Genomic DNA, 14,876 nt, shown 5'->3' on the forward strand with positions numbered 1-14,876 from the left:
TTTTTCTGTCCTTGTTAGACCCAGTTTGTGCTGCTCTCTGAAGGGAGTAGTTAACAGCCTGGTAAGAGATTTTAGTTTTAGTTTAGATTTTTAGATGGCTTTTCTAATCATCTATTAGCCTTATAAAATGATGTACTTGGATTAGCAGCCATACCAGGAGATTGATGCAGAGGACTGACAGTTGTTGATAGTAGGCCTCTATGCAAAAATGTACATCCTTCTTTGAAAATCATCTCATTCATTTTCTTTGCTTGTGAAATGGATACAAATGTTTGTGAAATGCAGGAAAAAAAACATTTCTTTGGAAAAAAAAGACATTTGCAAGTGATCCCAAACTTTTGAGCGGTAGTGTATATTCATTCATTTTCCAACGCTTATCCTCACGAGTGTGGTGGGGGTGCTGGAGCCTATCCCAGCTGTCTTTGGGCGAGAGGTGGGGTACACCCTGGACTGGTGGCCAGCCAATCACAGGGCACATATAGACAAACAACCATTCACACTCACATTCATACGTATGGACAATTTGGAGTCGCTAATTAACCTAGCATGTTTTTGGAATGTGGGAGGAAACCGAAGTACCCGGAGAAAAAACACACATGCACGGGGAGAACATGCAAACTCCACACAGAGATGGCCGATGGTTGAATTGAACTCTGGTATCCTAGCTGTGTGGCCTGCGATCTAACCATTCGCCTGCCCAGATCAAAGATTACATCCAATCACAGTGAGGTCTTGAGGCCTGGCTCCTACGTGAGGAATAAAGCTGATGGAGTCAAGCATGGAGGTGCTCTTATCTAATATTTGGATCGCATGAACTCTTAAGCAATCCAAAAGACGCAACCAGACGCTGTCTATTCACAGACGACGCTGCAACACATGATCCGCGGCAACTGTCACTAATTGGGTGAAACGTACGTATTTGTCCGCGTAGCCTTGGCAGGAAGCGGACTATGAATGACTGCACCCACTCATCATTAATTCAGCCTGACGCCAACGCACTCTTTTTGTCCTTTGAACAAAATTTAAAAAAAAAAGAAGACTTCAGAAATATTTGTGAAAACTCCTCATTTTAAAATGAGGAGCGGAATTAGCAATGTATGCTAATGTTGGCATTTTGCTGCTTGCAATAAAGGATATTATTCTGTTAAGTGAGGGCTCTCTAAAGCCATTTCTTGGTGGGAGGAGGACCTCAATTAGCTATAGATTAATAAAAAGCCAAAAGTCAGGACACAATTTGTGCTATAATTGACATTTGCATCACTTACATAATGAGTAATCATTAACTTTTTTATCAATTAAGGTAGTTTCACATACGGGCTGAAGGTCAACACTATCTCGTAAAGCCAGGTTAGACAAAATCTAACAATTAGGGCTGCTACTAATGATTATATTCTCATATCAAATCATCTGAAGCTTGTCGTTTCCATTAATCGAGTAATCGTTTAGGCCCGAGACTACGTGTCCTAGGTGTGGTCCGTGGCTGTTTTTGTATTGGCCTGCAACACACAAAAAAATATAAATGGACACGAAAACAAACTCCAAAGAAATCCGAATATTACGAGAAATGAACAAAATGAATACATTTTAAATTTTTTGAAAATTACGTTATGAGATATAAAGTAAAAATATTCTGAGAATAAAGTCCATCCATCCATTTTCTATACCGCTTATCCTAACTCGGATCGTGGGCATGCTGGAGCCTATCCCAGCTGTCTTTATGACTACACAAAATAAACAAGGAGAAAGTTGAAATACCTGGAACATGTTTATATTGTAGTTTTACTGTCAAAGTATATCAACAAGAAAAACGGTCACATTTTACAAAAATAAGCTTGTAACATGAGGAAAAATATTTTACTTAATTTTTTTCTTTTTTTTCTCAAAATAAAGTTGCAATTTTGGGAAAATTGGGTTGTGGAAAAAGATATGATATTATAGAAATAAAATCTATATATTACAAAAATGAAATGTTTTAATGAATATTATTTAGGATGCAAGTTGAAATATTTAGAAAAATTTAAAACAAACAGCAACATTCATTCATTCATTCATTCTCTAACGCTTATCCTCACAAGGTTCACAGAGAAAAATATACTTCATTTCTTTCATTTTTTTTATTTTTTTCAAAATGAAGTTGCAATTTTGGAAAAAGATAATATTATGGAAATAAAATCTAAATATTACAAAAATAAAATGACTTAATGATTTATTTAGGATGCAAGTTGAAATATTTGGAAAATTTAAAACAAACAGCAACAATGGGAAATAAATATGACATACGAATGATATGTTTTGAAATATATGTAACGTCTTAGCATATCTCACCACATCAAGAGGTGCTGCTTTTGAAAATATGTAGAATATATACAATAGTGGGCTGCACAGTGGATAAAATATAAGATATTTACATTTGAGAGGCTGAAATCAGAGGCTATTTACATTCTTCAAATACCAAAACAGTTGTCGATTAATTGGATCGGGATATCGTGATAACTGATTAATCATTGATGAATTGTTGCAGTTTTAATAATAATGTATAATAATTCACGTGTCTGGTGCTTCTTGTGTACGTTGGAAGCTTGATTATGGATCAAGGATGTCTTTTACGGTGCTATAAAACCCACAGCAGTCGGGATCGTTACTGTGTGTGTGTGTGTGTGTGTGTGTGTGTGTGTGTGTGAGTACGCTTGCTGAAAGCACAAATTATTCCAGCTGTTTCAATGCTCCAGTAAATAACAATACATTGTATTTCAGCAAATTTGTATTTTGTTATACTGGATAACTGTTTTTTTAAAAATGCATTTCAAACAGAAGAAAAACAACACCAATACATTTCCCTCAAAGATAAATTATTCTAAATGTAATGTATTCCTCATTCCTTAATTAGTGTAATTATGTATTATGCATGCTGCAGCTATGCATTGCACATTGTTGAATGAATCAGTCAATTATGTATTATGTAAATATTTCTTGATTAAAAAAAAATATATCTCCATGAAGACTCTTTTATTTTTTATTGTTATTGTTTTTATCGGAAATAAAAAAATCAAACAAAACAGCCCTATAAGTCCAGTCATATTTACATAATGTTTCATCCATTATTACCTGATTCAATTCCATCCAATATAAAACAAGGATGTGCAATGAAATGAATGGAAAACCGATATATATTGAAATTTTGCTTGACTTGACCCACAGAACAGCATGACTGGTATAATATATTCAAAGCACATTAGATGGATGAGCAGCAATGAAAAATGTACAGCGGCAGATATTTCATCTCCAGTCCATCTTATCAGGTGTGTTTATTATTCATATACATCCGCACTTAACCATTCCTGCTCTCGCTCATGCTGCTGAAAATCTCCCTTCTGGATTTGCGTGAGGGAAATGAAATATATCTGCAGGTCATAATAACACACCAACACTTGCATCGTCTTAATCACTCTTTTTCTTAATTGCTTTGGCTTCATAATCCTTTATCTGCTCCCTTTTCTTATTATTTGAAGTGAGAGATGGCAAAACTTTCACACTCAATCTTCATGGAGGCGTACCATATTTCCAGGTGCTTTTTTTTTTTTTAGTTCCCCCACCCGTGCCCTCAATTGCTCTTTTCCTGCCCGTTCTATCGACGGGCTCACTGCTCTCACAGACATCATCTGACAGGAAATCTTTGCGAGGCAGTGCTGTGCTAACTGTCCAGAGAGTCTCTTCTTACGAGAGGAGAAGCTCAACGTTGGTCTCCTGTTAGACCAAACGCAAAAAGCCCCTCCCCTCGAAAGCCCCCATCTTCTTTCCCCACCTTCTTCTTTTGCTCCTCTCCCACTCCCCCCCCCCCCCCCCCCCCCCTCCTTACTCCTTATTCTCGGCCATTGCGAAGGGGCTGACAGTTCTCGGCGTCGCAACCTGTCAAAAAGGGCCTGTTCTTCAGCACCCCCCCATCGGGATCAGAAGGAACACACACACACACTTACAGTAAATCCCTGCACACTCACGAGTCCATTTTTGCTGAGTTTTGGTCCAGAAAATAGGCCTTTTTTTAGCTGCCAAAAATACTTGTCATTCACCATCAATTGGTAATAATTCATAAATACATGACAAAGGCCACATTGTGGCTTTGATTCCATCCGTTCATTCATTACCTGTGAGTAATGATACATTTTATCCTGTAAATGTGATTACTAATAAGTGTGTGTGGCATATTTAGGTCAATGGCAATTGAAGAAAGAAGGGGTTAATCGACATTAATCGCCAACTATTTTTGTCTTTGATTAATCGTTTCATCAGCCTCAGCCTCTAAAGGGTGAATATTTTTGGATTTGTGTTTAGTTCATATTGATTTAGTTCGGCTAGGGCCTAAAGGATGACTTGATTAATCAAAGCAAGCTTCAGATTAATCAATTAAGAAAACAACTGCTAGTTGCAGCACTAGCATCAATTTTTTCGCATGATCTTGATGTTCTGGAATGTAACCCACGACAGTAGATACTAGAGCAGCAACAATTAATCACTGATTAATCAACTACTATTTTGATCTTTGATTAATCGTTTAATCAGCACCTCTAAACTAAATATTAACTAAATATTAACTAATTAACTAAATATTATCTGATTTTCTTAGTGTTTGTGTTTGGTTAATTTTGATTTGGTTGATTAATTGAAACAACACATTTAATTATTAATCTACATTAATCGAAAGTTTTAGTCAATTACTTGCAGTTTTTCCGTATAGCTGGCAGCCCTCGAAGGGTCACGTCACTATTGTACACAAAAAAAACACCCCAGAACTACCTTGCTCGTGTACACTTTATGTACTCTGTCTCTGTTTAAGTATTTTTTTTTCCACACAAAAACTTTGTGACGGTACTGAGGGGATGTTCTGCTTGATGTCAGCATTCCTCAAAAAGTGCTGACGCGTCCCATACGCTAATCAGGATCAAATGTATTATCCATACAGACGCTAATTTACTGAGCCGTCACCTTCTCTCCGTGGCAGAGCTGACACGCTTTCTTTTTCCTTTATGGGGTCCTCTCGTCAATCCCTATGATTGGCCGGAAGTTTAGCCAATCATTAGCTACAGTTTGACAAGGAAGGAGAGAGCTGACAGGTGTCCAATCAGGAGTTGGAAATGATTCCTTTGAGATTTTGAATGCTGGCTTGCAAATGCATATGCAGGTGCGTCCGCAGCTGTATTCCCAAGTACATTGCCATGGAATGTGCATACCAAGGAGGCAAGCGCACTTCTTTTCCTGCTTTGTACTGACAAAATCCTCTCGCATGCCGTCGACAATCACTACGCTGTCAGATTGGCAGTAAAGATAGTGCTTTCAGTTGTTTCAATACGTTGCATGACATGAAATACTGACACGTCAGGGTTTCTCATTGAATTGTGGCAGCCAGTCATATGACAAATGAGTTGAGCTCCTGATTCTAATACCTAATAATAACACAATCATTTGTTTTAAATAGAATTATCATTTCAAAAAATGAAGTAAAACATGTACCATAGCCAATTATGCCAATTAGATTATTATTGTTAGATGGTATGCCTTCGATTCCATATTTTGCACAAGATTCCCCAAAAAATGAAATGAAAGCTTACCAATTTACATTCATACAATTATTTTCTTAGTCGATTTTGTTTCAATTGATCCAGTCGTAGTGGAGACTCCTTGCTGTGGCTCCCTTCGCCTTTTTTTAAACACAAGAGTGGAGTTAATTTGACTATATCTAGTTTTAATTTTACACAACAAAAGTTCAGTGTTCACATTATTTCAAAGTAGGCTTACGTTCAGTTAATTAAATTATGTTGCTGGAAGTTTGTAAGCTCTGTAATATTTTACGGCTCCAGACTATTTTTCAAGAGTATTCAATAACCAAAATAGTTGTTGATTAATTGGATAGCTGATTAGTTGTTGATTAATTGTAGAAGCTCTAATATTAGCCTAAACATATGCCTGTGTTAGGATGTTGCCAAGTGACTTACGTTTGGGAATTCTTTACAAAACATTATGATCATTCCCGTTTCTCCTCGGAAAAATATAGGTTAACTCTCGCAAAGTTAGTAAATTCTGAATTTAACATTTGCATGAATGTATTTTATTTATAGCAGACATGTCAGGATATTACAATATAAATAAGTAAACTTGCTTTTATACGATATTACAGTATCTATGCACGTTAGAGCTGCAACAATGAGTCAAAAAATCACTGATTAATTGATTGTCCAGTTAATCGACAACTATTTTGGTCTTGCATTCATCATATTTTTTATTTTAAATTGTAAATATCCTCTAATTTCAGCCTCTCAAATGTGAATGTTTTTTACATCCTTAATCATCCTTGATAGAAGATCGATTATCTTTGTGTTTTAGGCAAAACAAGATTACCAATCACTCGATTAATCCAAACAAGCTTCAGATGAAAGAAAATAACCATTAGTCGGAGCCCCAGCTAATATCTAGCTCGTAATATTTCATGTTTATTCTTGTAATTCTTCTCCGTTGTCATTTTTTTCTCTCTCCGTTTTAGCGTGGGCCGGTGCCATTTGTGGAGTAAAACAATCAACTTTCCGGGCTTGCTAAGCACGGAGGCTCTCGTCATTTTTCTTCTCGACATCGTCTTAATTGCAGTAAGAATTAATGAGGCATGGACGTGGCCAAGCCCCGCCACCAGACCCCAGTTCCACGGCTCTTCCTGCTGGGCCGGATGCCACGCAGCGGGCCCGGGAGCGCCTGCCGAGCGCCAGCCGCCGTGGCATTCCTGCTCGGGGGTGAGAAACTTTGCACCATACATATGCATGAAGATTGCTCATATCTCCCAAAGGCAGCCATAGCTCACCATTAGTCGCTCTCCAAAGTCTTTGGCAGTGCTCGGTATTGACTTTTGGAATAATATCAGGCCATCCCTGGTGAGATTTATGATGATGTACATTATCGATCACTTAAGAAGATATTTAGGTATTCAGAGTAAAAAGTTATGTTCTCATTATGCTGATGGTGTGAGGCGCCAGGCCAAGAAGAGCGAGAGGAAGTCAGCGTGCGCATTAACGGAGAGGTAATTAGCACATCGCCGCTCCCTTTCTCAGCTCTCCTGCCGCCAAGGCCGGCCCAGCTCGACTTGGCGTTGGCACAAATTGATACTGTGGCCCCCACAGGTGGGAAACAAGCTCTCATCACCTCGTCACCCCGGAGGACGTGAGACACAACAACATATATTAAACCACTATTTCGCAGCATGTGGCTGCCGTCTTCATGAGATATTTTACTCTTTATGGAGCCCATGGGGGGGACACGCAAAATCCAATACAAGCTGGCTTTTAGAGGCGGAGGCATTCACTCCATACAAACAACTGGGATTTCAAGCGCTTCCTCCTGCCAGAGGCAAGAAAAGTGACAAGCCATCAGAATGCTTTGGGCAAACGCATCAGCGCTGGCGATGCCGCGGGCTCGGAGACAATAGGAACGGAAGGAAATGACCTGCTGCAATTTAAGGGCTAACGTTGCACAGTGAGGAGAATACATTTCACCCACTTTATTTGCCGTGCATGGTTTGAGAATGTGGGGGAAATAGATAAGGAATCCCACAAAAGAAAAAGCACTTAAAAGAATGTGATTGATCTGACGGCAATATAAGATATTAGGAATTAAAGGGATAGGGATATAGCTAGGGATATAGAAGGAAATATTGCAGGTGAAACTCAAATTTAAGCCCATTTAATTCATAGTGGAGTTTAATAAGGTCCAAGTCAGCCCAAAAAATATGAATTAAAATGAATTTTTATTTGTTGAATTGCTATCTGTATAGAAACTACAAAATACAGTGCCCAAAGACTAGAATTTGTATTTGCTGAATGGGCGTCATCATATTATTATTGTGTGGATTTCACCTGGTTAAGCAGCCCTGTAATCAATCTGGAAACTTAATCTGTAACCACATTATTATCATTATCTAATAAATTGTATATTTGTATAAATTGTATATTTACACTGCATGCTGTAGTGCAAAATATGTACATTTAACGGCAACGCACACTATTACATAATTTCCTGTAAAGATTGTACTCCCTTGTATGAGTCCTCCGAAAAATGATGCCGTTAGAAAGTACAACGAAAAAAAGGTTCCGTGTTATACGCAGGCGCAGTTGCGCACGTCGCGAAGGCGCGTGTCATTACACCACGAACGACAAAATAAAGTGGCAAAAGACTACAACAAATCGCGTTACAGATAAAAAAAAAAATACTTGTGTTGTTGTTCTGTTCTGAAATGATTCATTTTAAAGACGCAATCTTATAGGACCTTGGTAACGTGTAGATTTGTCGACTCTTGTTTTGGTCCTGGAAACACTTCCTCATTCCTGATGTGCATTCAGGAAACCCTCCGAAGTTCCAACACCACAACAACAGATTTACTATATGTGTGTGTGTGTGTGTTAAACGAAATAAACAGACATACAAAGAAGAACATGAAATAAATTTTAACATTTAATTGTATTTGGAAATGCCAGACTATACACTAAAACGTGAATATAACTTATATTACGTGATGTATTTGAACGCCACTGTCATTGCTCATAATTAATAAGTGTGTTCAAATGTATCACTATACAATAGACTAGCTTGATATGAATGTTCAGTTCATTTGGAGCTGTTAATGCGCAGAAATATAAATAATCCTGTCTTGTCATTTATCTTTCTTTTAATAAAATACAGGAACAATTGTCATATTTCAGACATAGATACAGGGAAATGGTGCCTAATCGTGATTAATTAATTTAAAAACTGACTAATCATTTGACAGCCCTAGCTGAAATCAATCAAGAAATACACTCCAACCCAACGGTGTACTGTGACTGTGCCAATTTAACATTTCACTCACATACAATCTGGATCTAATAAGAATGAGACATCACTGCCTTTGGCCCTTACTATTCTTCTAAAAAAAATAAAACATTTTAAACTGGATACTCACCAAATATTAGTAGGAATACCCAGCATAGAAAATAATCCAGGCTGAAACGATACACAAATAAACATAAAGTCAGGCTATTAAGTCCAAAGTACAGAGATAGTTCATGAAAAAACAAAAAACAAAAACTTGCACCCACAAAACTTTCCGAGCCTTGCAAGGTTTTTAACACAACATTTGACAAGTTCAGGACTTGTGGAGTGAATGAAAGCCTCGGCTGGACTTGGTGGAACCAGCATCATTAGCGGCGGTCTCCCAGGGGTGGCATGTGTGGAAATGACTGCCCTAATCAATAAGCAAAATCCAAGTGTTGAAATATTTATCCAGACTGAGCTTCATCCTTGCGGTGAAGCGTCTGAGCACTCTTCCTGCACCTTAAAGGGTTATTCGGAGAGCCATATACGCAGAAGAGTACACCTTGAAATCAATGGGGTGCCACTCATAGGCTGAGTGCTGAGTGTTGCGGGAGCCCATTAATTTATTTTCAGCGCGGGGTGGAAAACAAAGCCGGGAGCGGACGTTTGCGGAAAGTGAACTTATAAATGTTACTACCCTGACACTTGCTTTCAGAGCGAGCAGAGCTAATTTGACTCGTATCATACAATGCCGGATAAAACACTGTTGATATGTGAAATGCTGGAGATGAATTGGCAAAAAAGGCAGATGCATTTGCGCCAAGATCATAGCGCGACACTCTCTGCACGGCGCCCTTTCAGCTCCAACACTTTGCTTGTTATCGCACTTTATCTTCCCACAGAGCATGTTACGGACGATTAAAAGCTGCGTGTGATACCCGGCTAACGTCTCCTTAGAAGAGGGAAGCCATTTGTATTGCTTATACCTTCATTGTTAGAGTCCACAAAGGATGACAGCTGACTTCGCCTCCTCAGCTTGAAATGCTCGACTGAAGCCCGAGCTCATTACGCCGCTGTGCAAAGGTGGATCTCATTTCTTCATTTTTTTAGGGGGGAGACAATATGCTCGCAAGCTTTATCTGTATGGGGTCGAGGGCCCCCCCCAATCACCTCAGCGCATCCCCTCGTGGGGGCCCGCGCCACTGCAGTAGGGTTGTTAGAACCTGGAGGAATCACCAATCAACCACAGGGTGACACACCACGATATTATTAGATTTTGTATTAATATGTTTGGCTTTCTGAAACAGATTGATGAGTTTTACATTATTTTTGATGGGAAAAATGTATTCGCTTAGTGTCCGTTTTGGCTAGAGTCGGACTTTGAATCATCCTAACCAATTGGTGGTATTATTATTATTATTATTATTATTTTTAATTCTAGATATCATTATTATTCGCCATTTTCAGTCTAATAACTCACACACACTCACATAGCACAATCAAGAGTTGCGTAACACACTACTGCTCAAAAGTTTCACTTGCAAATGTCTTTGTTTTCCAAAGAAAAACATATTTTCATGCATTTCATGAGCATTTTTTTCCATTTTACACACAATTAAAATGAATCATATGACTTTCAAAGAAGGATGTACATTTTTGCATAGAAGCCTACAATAAACAACTGTCCTCCTGGTATGGCTGCTAATCCAAGTTCATCATTTTATAAGGCTAATAGATGATTAGAAAAGCCATCTAAAAATCTAAACTAAAACTAAAATCTCTTACCATGCTGTTAACTACTCCCTTCAGAGAGCAGCACAAACTGGGTCTAACAAGGACAGAAAAACGACTGCAGAGATAAAGCCATATCTCAGACTGGCCCAAAAACATTTCCAAGTTATCCCAAACTTTTGAGCGGTAGTGTATATATGACAGATGGGAAAAAAAAAAACAACTATGAAGAAGCAGACACACCATAGATGCGGTGCTTTCACTCACTTAGACACAAGCTTAACTTTCAATGTCTAGATTAAATAATACTAATTAATAATAATAATAAAAAGAGTCGAAAACCAGGAAAAAACAGAAAAAAGTCTAAAGAGAAGAAATAGCCTTTACTGTCCATTTGGACTTTGAAGCAAGTGAAAAAAATTGTTGTCATGAATTTTTTGAATATTCATAGCCTATGAAGGACTCCATTTGATCATCCGTGTAAACGAGATTAAATATAAACTTGAAAATTGTTGGACTGTAAAAGAAATTGTTTATCATACATACCTTTTTTTTTTTTTACAGGTAAATACATCACTTCTGGACATTATTTAAAAAAATAATAATACTGCGAGTAAGTCTAAGACTGTTAATAATGGTGCAGCAATTATAATAATGATGTTATTTATTTGTTGATTATTATTATTGTCTTGGCGTACGGTGCAAATTACGCTCACTCAATTATTGCAGACATGCTCAGGGCAGCATGCAAACATTCAGCTGTGCGTTGCTAAAGGCCCTCCGAGGGCTCAGATAACACCACTCGATATTTTCCTCCCCCCCCTCCTGTCAGTGCCAGTCTTTAGCGCTTATTTTTGTTTTATCGTTTTATCATCCTTTGTGCTGCTTCATCCCTGGCATATTTTTTCATTTGGGCTTCGCCACTCAATATCGACAAAGGTATTGGGACAAAAAACTAATTGATTTATTCATCGATTATGGGTTAGAGTAGAGCAGGGGTGTCCAAAGTGTGGCCTGGGTGTCATTTGTGGTCCGTGGCTCATAGATGGATTGAAGATTGCTGGAAAAAACATAACTGGCCCTTGGAATAAACTTTAAAGTCAAGTAGGAGGCCACAAAATAGAGTCTGAGTTTGAGACCCGAGCTACTAACAATTACGAAGAAGATCTGGCTTATCTCTTGGCCTTGTTTTAGCCAAACATTCATGGTCGAACACACTTCAAGCAATTTTGTCCGTGTTCAGACTACGCTTTCCTCCTCATCAACTGAAAGGTGTTCGCTATCACGGCGCCGCAACGTTGTTAAATTAACACGAGCAATGTCCCTAACTGTCACTTGTTTGCTTTGTCACATCACATTTTCCAGGCGGGGGTGGAAGCTGTCTCCTCTTAATTTAAACCGTGATGCCTTTCGGATACGGACCGTCCATCAAGGATGAAATGCACGGGTGGGGCACTTGCTTAACCACTTCCTTGACCCTGTTCACACATCTGAATGAAGACGCCAGCGGCATGTGGAAATGAGTCCCTCGCATGCCGAACGTCCATCATTGTAGGAGATCACGAGTGGCAAAGGGGGCATCCCGTCAGATGCCAGAGGAACGTGCCGCACAGATGGCATCCGTATCTAATTCTGTCCAGCGTGTCGACCCTTTACAGCCAATCTGCAGAGTGTGCAATGCAGTGTGTGCATACTGTATACGAACTGAACTCAATGGCCTTTTAACGTCTGCCTGTGTGTGTACACTACCGCTCAAAAGTTTGCGATCACTTGCAAATTTCTTTCTTTTCCAAGAAAAACACATTTTCATGCATTTTACAAACAATGAAAATGAATGAGATGATTTTCAAAGAAGGATGTACATTTTTGCATAGAGGCCTACTATCAACAACTGTCAGTCCTCTGCATCAATCTCCTGGTATGGCTGCTAATCCAAGTTCATCATTTTATAAGGCTAATAGATGATTAGAAAAGCCATCTAAAAATCTAAACTAAAACTAAAATCTCTTACCATGCTGTTAACTACTCCCTTCAGAGAGCAGCACAAACTGGGTCTAACAAGGACAGAAAAACGATGCAGACAAATATCTGAGAGTGTGTACTTTAAGACAAAGACGCCTCACAGGTCGTCACCTGACAGCTGCACTAAATAGTAGCCGTCAAACACCAGTGTCAGTATCAACAGTGAAGCGGCGACTTCCGGGATGCTGGACTTCATAACAGGACTGCCAAGAAAAAGCCATATCTCAGACTGGCCCAAAAAATTTCCAAGTGATCCCAAACTTTTCAGCGGTAATGTATTTGAATGTGAGGTGTGCAAATACAAAGAGTCCAAGGTGGGGGACTTTTTTTTAATGGAACGCAACACATTCTAAATATATTATACTACGAATTGGCGTCCTTTCCAAAAATGTCAATCAAGTTGAAAAAGTGGTATTTTTTCGGAAAGCCAAGGGCACAACCGGATGTAGGATTTTTTGGCTGTGTGATTTTATTTTTTTTTTAAACCTAGTTGTGGTTACCATGAAGGAGTAAGATCACCGCACACCTGACGTACAAGCTGCAAGTTGAAAATCCGATGCTGCTCAGACGTACGGCTGTCACTTCATCCGTACAGCCATTGCACGTAGACACCCAAGCAGCAATGGATTGACACGCAGTCTCGGTTCATTTACCTCGCTCTCCCCTGGATATCTTTGGTGGATTTAAAGCCCCGGTAGTGATTGCCTTGATAGGCCCTCTCTAACTAATGGTGGTAAATGGAAAAGACCCAAAATTGACATCCTTGTTGATGTCGGAAAGCAATAATGAGTTCAAATTGAAAGAACCCCAGGAAATCAGTTCCTGATCAGAAATCAGGAAAAACAGTTTTTAAAAACAGAAAAAAAAAACTCCTTCAGAAAGATCTGTGTCGCCAAAGCAGGTGAAATCTGCAGTCAGAGAAAAAGAGCCACCTGGAACTGAGACCAAAGCTGTGATGTGCCTGGTTGTGTTCCTACATGCAGTATGGGGCAAAGAAAAACATGCGACAAGAAAGCCTTCACCTAGGAGCTATTGGCACCCCAAGGTTAGGATATTACAATAACGGAAACAGACAGATTTCACAAACTTAGTAAAAAAAGTACAAAAATAAAAAACAAATATATATATATATATATATATATATATATATATATATATATATATATATATATATATATATAAGCTACGCCAACAATAAGAGATGTATGTCCAAAATCGAGACAATAAAAAAATGGAATCATACAAAACTGACACCTACAAAAACCCAGATTCCACTTGTTCCACACAAGCTGACACTCAACTCTGATCCCCTGACATCACTTCCTGTCTGCCTCCCTTTCAGGTCCCCCAGGGAACACAGTTATGGTGACACACACAAGCACAAGTCTTATTTTCTCTTATGTTTACTACATTGGGTAACAGGAGTTTGGAATGAGACTAATTATGGTCGGTCTGGAACCAATTAACTTTGATAGTGAACCGCCATCATGAATTATTTGATGCTAAAATACACGCTTCCAGTGAACTCTTTGGGCTCATCAGTTATGCAGGTATGCTAAATTAAATTATATGTAACTTAGCCAACAAGTAAACAGACCACGCAAGGTCAGAAAGTGAAGAGTGAAACAGGTGGAAACGAGAGCAGCCTTAACAATAACACACAAACAAACAAAAAAAAACAGGGAAATTGAAAAACAACAAAGACAACATTAAACAGAGGGGGGAAAAATGCTTGAAATTCTGGATAAAAAGCAGGCCAGGCAGAGCAATTTGATCTTAATTAGCATGAAGTCAGGCTGTGTGCACAAGTTGTGTTCATTCAATTGTTCATTACTGGCTCCTTCATGACTCCCTGACTTTAGAGAATCCTTACCACAACAATTCTCCTCTGACACTAATTAAAAACATTACATAGACTCAGCAAGCAAGCCTGCTTGTGCATGATTAAGTCTGAACAGAAGCTAGAACATATTTTACAGTTTTGGACATGCGGTACAGTAAAGCAGCATATTAATGAAGGAACACTGTTTGCCACCGCTATACTGTGGCATCTTCAAGTACACTCTGTTGCTCTGCATGGCTGGTATCGTCTTGATGGCTAGAATGTTCTTTGACTCGCCCGGTTTTAGGATTATTCCTGCACAAACAGGACTGTTGTCGTTTCTCTGACGATGTGGAAAATTCTACCAAAGATTATAGGGCTGTCCTTATTTTCCTAAATTTCCCCACTGAGGGACGAATAAAGGCATATCTTAATCTTAATCTTAATCTTAATTGTCATTTTTTCAGCTTCCTTCCTC

This window comes from Doryrhamphus excisus, chromosome 5 (genome assembly GCF_030265055.1).
Source record: "Doryrhamphus excisus isolate RoL2022-K1 chromosome 5, RoL_Dexc_1.0, whole genome shotgun sequence".
Taxonomy (NCBI): Eukaryota; Metazoa; Chordata; class Actinopteri; order Syngnathiformes; family Syngnathidae; genus Doryrhamphus; species Doryrhamphus excisus.